The following is a 10928-nucleotide window of genomic DNA, read 5'->3' as shown; positions in this document are numbered from 1 at the left end:
ATTAATAAAAATCAGAAAATATTTAAATTTATGCCTAGCTTGGAAGCTTTGAATAGAATGGTGTGGTTGATAAAAAAAGTCACATGTAAATAATACTTATAAATGATATGACATGGTTTGTCACCAGAAACATTTTCCCCTTCAGGACTGAGCTATACTTTCCCTGGCTGCCAAGGGTATTGCCTGCTAAGGGTTAATAGATCAGACCCTCTTCAGGCATTGCCTTGGCTGAAGGGAGATGACTTACCAAATGCCAGCGATGGCAGCCTATAGATCAGTTTTGTTGAGTGACCATTCCAGTATTGGCACAGGACACATAAAACAAAGTGACTATGTTGTCAGGATGGAGGGTTTTTTATGGACCACACGCATGGGTCCCCATTAACAAGGTTGGTAGATAATTTTACCAATGAATGTCGTGCCTGCCAGCAACTGAACCCTTGACTGGGCACAGTGCCTCAAAGAGAACACCTAAGCACTTGGTGGCAAGTTGATTATATTCTTTTCTTCTACTCCAGAAGGAGAAGCAATTCATCTTGGTCAGAATCCACATATATTCTATTGTCTTTCTTGCCCATGGAGTCTTGACAATCACTACTATCAGAAAATATAGAGATGTTGTGTTCCCCTGGAACAGACAGGATTATTTACCTCACATGGGATCAAGAACACACTTAACCACTCTCAGTGACTATCTTTGAGAGTATTATAGGCTGAATGTTGTTGTTCCCCCAAAATTTATAGGCTGAAGTCCATTTCTCAGTGTGGTTGTATTTGGACATAGGGCCTCCAGGGAAGTAATTATATTAAATAAAGTCCTAAGGGTGGAGCCCAGATGTTACAGAATAAGTTTCCTTAAGAGAAAAGACACCAGAGAGCTAGCTTTCCCTTTTTGCATGCATCACTGAAGTAAGGTCACGTGAGCACAAAACAAGGAGGCCACCTTGAACAAGCCAGGAAAAGAGTTCTCACCAGAAACTAAGCCCTACCAGAACCTTGTTCTTGGACTTGCCACCACCAAGAGCTGTAAGAAAATAAATTTTCATTGTTTAAACCACCCATTCTGTGGTATTTTGTTATGGCAGCCTAAGATCCCTAAGATAAGTCATCCCTACATTTCTGGGTTTTACGGTTTTAGAGCTCCTGCTTACCATGGGGGCTGTTTGTAGGTTCCTTTTAAAATTTTAATAGGACCACCAATTGGAACAAGAGACCTGTGGACAAGGAGGGTGGACATCATCCTGGTAGGACAAATTAAGTTTGATCATCAGAAAGAGGAAGAACTAGGCCTCACAATGGGATCAGGTAAGAATGGGTTTGGCACTGTTGATTCCTTGGATCATCTCTTGGAGTGCTCTGCCCAGGTGAGATGGAAATGTGCAAGTGCGGCAATCAGACCTGGGTAGGGCATGGTGACCAGGGCCAAAGAATACTCAGGAATAAGAGCCTGGGTAAACCTTCCAGGCCATTAAAACTGCTAGTAAACAGTAAAAGATATAGAAAGGGCAATAGAGATGGAAGGTTATGAGTCAGTTGCAACTGGCAGGCTAGCTGCAGTGGCAGAGACTGTAGTTCATCTTGCTAACCATCCTCTTGTGAGTTTCCCCAGACAAAGAGACCAACCAGAATCTGGAGCTAACAGTTTCCAGAAGGGGTAAACTGATTATATGAAGTAAGTGAACACTGTGGTTGACCACATGATTTCTTCTTTAGTCCCAAGGTACTATTTCTTTTTCTGAAGGCTAAGATTCCTCCCAAGGGTGGGCCTGTATCCAATAACTGAAAGATACAAGGATGAAAAAAGCTAGTTCGGGAGATCTCTTGAGGGTCATCCCAGCAGTATAACTGCCCATGATGTTGATGAGGCTTCTGTTGTACTGAGTTACAGTTCAGCTGCTGCTGGCTACTCCTGTTTCCCTCCCTCCTTCACAGGTATAGTTCCCTAGATACTCCTTAATATCCCAGCTATGGAGAAATTTCCATCTCTAACAACCCAGAGTAAATAGTGAATAATTTACATGTCTGATACCTGTAGATTTGGAAGGAGTCCAATAAATAGTATCCATCTTCTCTCTCTGAGTTCCAAAGTGTAAAGAAGCAAAAATAGGACTCCAGCAGATAGAGATCAAAATAGCATTTTCCTTTTTAACTGCAAATGGCAAGTTTATAACTTTAATTTTTGGCAGCAAAGGGTATTCTCATGCAACATTCAAAATTAAGCAGTCTCATCTTGTCCTAAGTTGGTTGTATACCTATAGGCTTCTTATTTTAGATAGATTTTCACCATAATTTAAATTAATGGAATAAAGGAGCAGAGAAGAATGCAACCTCTTTGAAAACAAATAATCCCAAAGAAGAAAAGAAATAGTTGAGCAAGATAGTTCCAGCCCTGTGCGTTTATCCAATTTTATGATTTGTTCCTTATCCCCTTAGAAAAACATGGGTAACTTTTACAATTTTTTGAAACAGAAAGCTTGATAGAGATGTAAGATAAAGAATACAATTGCATTGACCCTGATTTTTCAGGTTTGGCAGGATCTGTGAATATGAGTGTTGACTCCCATATATAGAAAAATCTTTAAAAAATCTTTTATTACCTACTTATTTGAGTACAGGAGATTCCCATGTGCACCTAGGGTTTATTCTTAATCTTCCATTTCAATACACATCGTTATATAGCTTGGTTTTCTGTAATAAATTTGACCAAAGCTTATCACAACACAAGAGGATACTCTGACCTCAACCTACATCTTAGTTTTTCCCGACAATCCGACATAATAATGAAGATCTAATGCCTTTGTTCTTCCTTGGCTCAGCTTTTTTTGTTTTTATTATTACCTAGACTGCATTTTAAAAACAAATAAGCTACACTAACAATACTAATTCATTCATTCTGCCTCTCTAATTTTTACTTCTTTTGGATTTAGTTCATATTCAAAACTGTAGCTGTTATTTGAATAAAAGGAATATGTCAGTTCGTAGTTGCCTTTATTTTTCTTGAAGTCAATTAGCATTTATTTGTAGCACTGCTTTTTTTTCACAGTGTAACCACCATATTTAATCTCATTGTCTCTTCTGCATATTAAGGAAGGGTGAACAGTGAGTACCTAATTAAAACTTATTAAATAACTGAATGATGGTTAAATGTGTGGTATTTCCTATGATCTTGGGTTATTAAAGTAAAAGTATTTTCAGTTGTTTAGGGATATTATCTTTGCAATAAGGAGGTAAAGGGATCCCTTGGTTAATGGTATACTGGAAGAAGCCAAAGTGTCGTCCCCAATATTTGCATACATGAAAAAGCATTATACGTTCTTATTTAAGAACATATATTTTGGATAGTCTTTTTTGAGAAACTACTAAAAAAGAGCCATTTAATTACTATAGTATAAACTCAGGAAAGGACTTTCAAATATATTATCTCTAAATAGTGGAATATTACAGTTGGGAAGGACCAAAGAACACTACATTATGGTAGAAATAGCATGAGCTTTGAAATTGGATGATATATAGAGGATTTAACTCTCAACCTTTCTCAGCTGTGTCACCTTGACAAACTCTTTAAACTCTGATTTTCATATCCTTTATTTTCAAAATGATAATAATAACTAAAGAAGATATGTGAAGGGCAAATAAGCATATAAAAAGACACCTTGCATCTAATATCACCAGTGGAATGAAAATATTGCTACACACTTTCAAGTCCAGAGCTCTGACAAAACCACATGCTGGTGACTATGTGGGGAGACAGGAGCTCTCATTCAATACCGGTGGGAATGCAAAATGGCACAGCCACCTTAGAAGACAACTGGCAGCTTCTTACAAAATTAAACCTACTCTATCTTATGATCCAGCAATCATACTTCTTGGTATTTACTCAAATGAATCAAAACCTATGTCCAAAAAAAGAAGAAAAGAAAAAAGAAACCAAAAACCAACCTATATGTGGATGTTATACCAACTTTCTTCATAACTACCCAAACTTGAAAGCAAGCAGTAGGTGAGTGAATAAACCTGGTACATCCATACAGTGCTACACTTGATCTTAGCCAAAAGGCCAAGAAGTGATATAGCCACACAATGGAATACTATTCAGCACTAAAAAAGAATACACTATCAAGCCATAAAAAGACATGTAAGAAATGTAAGAACCTTAAATGCATGATACTCAGTGAAAGAAACCAATCTGAAAATGTTACATAATGTAATTCCAACACTATGACACACTTGAAGAGGCAAAACTATGGAGAGACTAGAAAGACCAGTGATTACCAGGAGTTGGGAGAAGGAGAGATGAATAGGTGGGGCATAGAGGATTTTTAGGGTAGTGAAACGGACTCTGTATGATACTATAATGATAGATACATGTCATTATACATTTGTTCAAACTCAGTATATCCAGCACCAAGCATGGATCCTAATAAAAACTGAGGACTCTGGGTGATAACGATGTGTTAATGTAGGTTCACTAGTTGTAATAAATGAACCACTACAGTGGAGAATGTTGGTAATGGGGGAGCCTATGCATGTGCGGAGGCAGAGGGGAAGTACAAAATCTCAGGTACCTTCATTTTGCTTTGAACATAAAACTGCTCTAAAATACAACCTTACTGGGCACCTGGAGTGGTTCAGTGGTTGAGTGCCTTCAGCTCAGGTCATGATCCCAGAGTCCTGGGATCCAGTCCCACATCCGGCTACCCAGAGGGAGCCTGCTTCTCCCTTTGCCTGTGTTTCTGCCTCTCTCTCTGTGTCTCTCATGAATAAATAAATTTTAAAGAATTAAAATCTTAAAAATAAAAAAAATTAAATCTTACTAAAAATGGTATTCAAAATGTTGTTATAATAATTAGATGTAATCATTTTAGTAAAATACCTGGCACAAATTAATTGCTTGATTCAAAGTCAACTAAATTATTTTATATTCTAAACTAATATACTGTGAATAATAGGAAATACATTGATCACAATCCTTTCATATTTTTATTTCATTGTAGAAGTTTTACTCAAAATTCCTGAAGCCCTTTCTAACTGCTTTAATTCTGTTATATAAAATAATACTCTTTGAATGGTCAATGTTTTATCTATTATTTTCTAAGTAAAAACAATTGTTATCATGAATAGCAAGGAGAGTTTAAGAAATGTGTAAATTTTTTATTGAGTTATATGTTATGAAGAACTCTTTGACATCAAACCAAAATTATCAACCTGAGAGAGTGGCTTCCTATTTCAAAACTAATTGGATATTAAATTTGTAATTAAAAATTAGTCAACTGTTTTGTGCCTATTGTAAACTTATTTTCAAACTTTAAAAGTTTTGTTAATATCTCCACATTTTGAGATGGGTAGGTTTGCTAAGGCTCAAATTGAGTTAGGCCTGGATTCGTTCTTTTCAATGTTGTTTAAAGATGCAATAAATCTTTTGTGTCTTTTGAATAAATTTTTGGCACTTCAGAATTTAAATTATCATTACTCATGTTATGATGACATGGAGGTATAAATATATATATGATTAAAATATAGATATACTATATGTAATATTAATGTACAAAACTATTTTTCCAAACTTTAATATTGTAACAATATATTTTTAAATTTTCCATGACTGCTTTATTGCATCTTTCATTATAGTTTAATATCTTTGATAGATTTGGTTCTATTTCCAAGCTATGTATTTTTCCCCTATTCTTTATGATCAGTTGCTTTAAAAAGTGGCCTCAATTCATCAGTGCTGTATATCCAAGACTTATGCAATGTCACTTTGCAGCTGCAGCTGTTATGGGGATGGAGTCTATTTTCCACCCCTTAAATTTAGGCTGGCCTTGTGACTTGCCTTGGAAAATAGAATGGAAGAGAGTGGTTGGTGTGTCAATTTTCAGCCTAGATCCAAAAGATCTTTTTGAGTTTCTACTTACTCTTTCTCAAACCCTTGCTAAATTTGGATAAGCCAATATTAAATTCCTGGATTATTGAACAATGCTGTTAGCTCAGCCTATACCAGCTAATACAGCCAAAGGGACAGCCAACCACTACACATGAGTGAAGTTATCCTAGCATAAACCTAGGGAGTTGACCTATCAAATACATTAGTGATTCTAGTCAGGTGATCTGAGCCTGTGTAAGTTCAGTAGAACCATCCAGTTGATCTGTAGACTCATGAGCAGTGCCAAATCTTTATATATATATATATATATATATATATTTAATTCTATAAATCTCTGTCAGTTAAAATGCAAGAAATAATGGGTAGGGCTTAGGTATTTTAAGATCAAAATAAACCTTTTAAGTAACTTTTAGTTAAATAGATCTTGACACTTGATAAGAGTGGAATCATATCTGGTACTCATTTTTCAAGATTGCTATAGGAAATTACTTATTTATTCATTAAAATAAATATTAGGTTAATTGTATTTAATTAGTTTTATTTTAAGAGTGTATTTCATTCAGGTTCTCAGAGCGGATCTATAATAAACCAAGTTTGTTGAAATCAGGATGAAATTCTTCATTTCAATTTGTTCAAAGATTTTAAGTTCCTTTTTCAAAAGATGGGAAAAGAGATCTATACAAATGGCAGTCTCTATTGTAATAAATGATCTAGAGACAGATCCTGTGGCATATATCCTACAGTTATCTAATTATATTTCAGTCATTCATTCATTTCCATCTAGGTTTCCTATCTTTCTGAGAAAAAAACAACAACAGCATAATCAGGATTTTCATAGTATTACTATGGTTGGAATAAAATTATAAGAATATCCAGTAATATAATTAACATGATTATAAAAGTTCAGAAGAGGAAAAAAGTTATAATTCATCTGCCTTAGTTTGCTGATAGTGAACTGTTCAGATGTCAAGTGATTTGTATTAAGTAGCTGTTTAGAAACAAAGTCATGACTAAAACGAAGAGTGTATACACTTCACCCAATGTTCTGTATATAAATAGTAAGAGAGCTACTGCAGGCAAAGTAAATCCGCAACCAGAGAAGTGAGAATGTCTCTTTGGGTAATTCATTAAAGCAAAATAATTCCTTAATAAAAATAAAACCCATTTTTAAAAAGGAGTTTTATGAATACAATCTGCAACTGTGTAAAGAATTCATAGTCCTCTGAAATAATTTGAGGATATGAAAAACTGTGCTCATAATTTTCTTAGCACATATTACTTTATTTTGTTAGTTACGGACATATCTTTTATCTCAAGAGTTTATTCCATGTCATTCTAATCTCCTTTAAATGTACAAACGTAGCCTTTAAGACCAATACATATATAACAATCACCCAGAAATTGCCATTTTTGGTCTGTATGAGAGTATCTGATTTCATATATGCGATTCAAGTTGAAATTAATTTCAAGAATATTACTTTGAAGGCTCCTAATAATGTTAGCTCATACATAAGCAACATATTTGATAATAACAAATAAGGAAACATTTAATAATTCCAAATGGTTACTTAACTACTTCCAATTTAAAGTTATCTGGTATATATCATATCCCAAAATTTAAATTGTCAGATCAGACAAAAGCTGTGAGTAGCAGCAACTGTGTAAACCTTTGCCTCTTTTTTTGGTTGTTTTTAAAATTCTAAAATCTCTCTGTACTTGAAGTATTCATCATATCCATTTGCAATATCAGAGTCATTTTTATTCCTAAACTATCAAGGTAGGACAGAGAGTAGATTAACAGCTTCATTACATCCATAGGGTGATAATTGGAATTAACTCTTACTGTTAATAAAGAGTTTCAAATGTGTATAATCTACTTATATTGTTTAATCAGTACCCCATTTCAAGAAAGACGGCAGTCAATAAATCAACTTGAATAGGTCATTGATGGTCTGTTTTGTGGGGACACATTTCACCTTAAAACCCAGCTAGCAGCTAGTACTTGTCACACTTCCCATCTCTGACTAGGTCCTGCTGTATTTGGACAATTCTCCTTGAGAAATGTTCTTGCCTTCTGACTTTGAAGACCTGTCTGCAATCCTTTTTTTCTTCTCCTTCTTCCCTGTTGCCATAACCCAACCGTAGTTTTAAATTAATCTAGTATAAATGCCTGCTTTTGTCTGAATATATTTACCCCCCCCCCAAATTCTTATATTGCAATCCTAATGTCCACTGAGATGGTATTAGTTGGGGCCTTCAGAAGGTACTTTTGTTATGAGGTGGAGCCCTCATGAATAGGCTTAGTGATTTTATAAACAGGTCCCACAGAGTTTACTAATCCCCCTCCACCATGTGAGAATACCCTATGTAATCTGTAACCTAGAAGAGGGCCTTGGCTGCTACCATGCGAGTATCCTGATCATGGATTTGCGGCCTCCAGAACTGCAAGAAATAAATGTTTGTTGTTTTTAAGCCACCCAGTCTGTTAATTTTGTTAGAGCAACCTGAATACACTATAAGAAAACACCTGTGCAAACTGCATCTGAATAGGCTGTGCGCATTAGGTGACTGGATTGCTCCCCTAAGTTTCAACTTCCATTGCTAGATCAATTTTCAAAATGACACCTTCCTTCTTCCGAGGCCATTTATCATCTTTATCATCTTTCTTCTACCTCTTCTAATCAAATTCTTATGTCACTGAAGTTTATTATGTGATATGTTGAACTGATTAAAGCAACTTAAGCTATAATATGATGTCACATTTCACAAGGAGGAGCTTTAGAATGCAGATGAGTTGATCTTTGACATAATGCATAAGATAAATGATTTGAGCACAAAAATCTAATGGTAGTTCTCAACTGACAGAAACTACTTTCTGCATCATTCAATCAGGGTTGCTGATGAAGACGTATGTAGTCAATATTCATCAGTAAACACTGATTAAGCACAGCCCTGTGCTGGAGACCATACTAGGTAATAAGATAAAGAGCTCTAAAAAATGCTCATTAGACATGATAGTTTAGTCAACAAACCAACTAGCAATGATCACACATTGGTGCTAAGTACATAAAACATATACAAATAAGGTATCTTGGGAGCTCAGAAGTTATGCACCAACTCAGAATTGCCCTCAGGGAGTGAAAAAGAAAATGGAAATCACTATCTGCGTAGAGGTTTGAAAGGGTTACCTGAAATGGTGTGAGGGCTAAGGTGGGGACGATATGCCAGTAGCATTTTTGTAACACACTAAGATGACACACCACTGACAACCCATTTTAGGAAGTTGCTCATCAACCAACAGAGGCCCATTTAAAGCAGAAAAATTACCGACAGTAACTTTTGAAAAGCTACATAATCTAGTAGTATAGAAAGCCCTTTGTATTTTCTAATAAAGAACCTGTGTGTGTATGTGTCAAATATAGTTCTAGCTTTTTCTGCCCCTGGACACTGCCGAGTAAGCATCACTAAAGTCTCCCCTCCTACCACTGTCATGCTAAGTCAGAGTCTCCCAGAGATCCTGAGCAGTTGCAGAAGCTCCTCGTCAGAGGTTTGAGCTTTGAAACAACCGATGAGAGTCTGAGGAGCCATTCTGGAAATGGGGAACGCTTATGGACTGTGTGGTAATGAGAGATCCAAACACCAAGCACTCCAGAGGCTTTGGGTTTGTTGCATATGCCACCGTGGAGTTGGTAGATGCTGCCATGAATGCAAGGCCACACAAGGTGGATGGAAGAGTTGTGGAAACAAAAAGGGCCATCTCGAGAAGATTCTCAAAGACCTGGTGCCCACTTAACTGTGAAAAAGAGTTTTGTTGGTGGCATTAAAGAAGACACTGAAGAACATCATCTAAGAGATTATTTTGAACAGTATGGGAAAATTGAAGTGATTGAGATCATGACTGACCAAGGCAGTGGCAAAAATAGAGGTTTTGATTTTGTGATATTTGATGACTATGTGGACAAGACTGTCATCCAAAAATACCATCCTGTGAATGGCCACAATTGTGACGTAAGGAAAGCCCTATCGAAGCAAGAGATGGTTAGTGCTTCGTCCAGCTAAAGAGGCCAAAGTGGTTCTGGAAACTTTAGTGGTGGCCGTGGAGGTGGTTTTGGTGGGAATTACAACTTTGGTGGTGGAGGGAACTTCAGTGGTCGAGGCGACTTCGGTGGCAGTCGAGGTGGCGGTGGATACGGTGGCAGTGGGGATGGCTAGAATGGATTTGGTAATGGTGGAAGCAACTTTGGAGGTGGTGGAATAACGATTTTGGCAATTACAGCAATCAATCCTCAAAGTTTGGACCCATTAAAGGAGGAAGTTTTGGAGGCCGAAGCTCTGGCCCCTATGGTGGTGGAGGCCAATAGTTCGCCAAACCTCAAAACCAAGGTGACAATGGCAGTTCCAGCAGCAGCAGCAGCAGCAGCTATGGCAGTGGCAGAAGATTTTAATTACTGACAGGAAACAAAACTTAGCAGGAGAGGAGAGCCAGAGAAGTGATAGGGAAGCTACAGGTTACAACAGATTTGTGAACTCAGCCAAGCACAGCGGTGGCAGTGCCTGGCTGCTACAAAGAAGACATGTTTTAGACAATACTCATGTGTATGGGCAGAAACTCCAGGACTGTATTTGTGACTAATTGTATAACAGGTTATTTTAGTTTCTGTTCTGGGAAAGTGTAAAGCATTCCAACAACGAGTTTTAATGTAGATTTTTTTTTGCACCCCTGCTGTTGATAAATGTAAATAGTCTGATCATGACACTGAATAAATGTGTCTTTAAAAATAAATAAAATAAAAATAAATAAATAAATATATCTCTAAAAACAGTTATTTTATTACTCCCTGTACAAATGAATAAGGAAAATCCACAGTATTTTGCCACCATATATCTCTAGAATTTAGTTTTACTTTGTTACTTTCAATTTTGGAATAATTTCTGAATTTGAAGTTAACATAATTTATTTTATTACTACCAATAATATCCCATGGCATGCTTTATTTCTAAATATTCCTAAAGCTTAGAGCAACTGTAATCCTTCATATGCTTCACA

The 10928-nt window shown here is 36.3% G+C and overlaps 1 pseudogene; it reads left to right on the top strand.

The window, feature by feature from the left end:
- Nucleotides 1-259: 259 nt before the first annotated feature.
- On the top strand, nucleotides 260-10333 carry LOC129504334 (heterogeneous nuclear ribonucleoprotein A1-like; annotated as a pseudogene).
- The last annotated feature ends 595 nt before the right edge of the window (nucleotides 10334-10928 follow it).

The sequence above is a fragment of the Nyctereutes procyonoides genome, unplaced genomic scaffold (assembly GCF_905146905.1).
Source record: "Nyctereutes procyonoides isolate TBG_1078 unplaced genomic scaffold, NYPRO_anot_genome, whole genome shotgun sequence".
NCBI classification, from domain to species: domain Eukaryota; kingdom Metazoa; phylum Chordata; class Mammalia; order Carnivora; family Canidae; genus Nyctereutes; species Nyctereutes procyonoides.
This window is presented reverse-complemented; position numbering and strand designations above follow the sequence as displayed.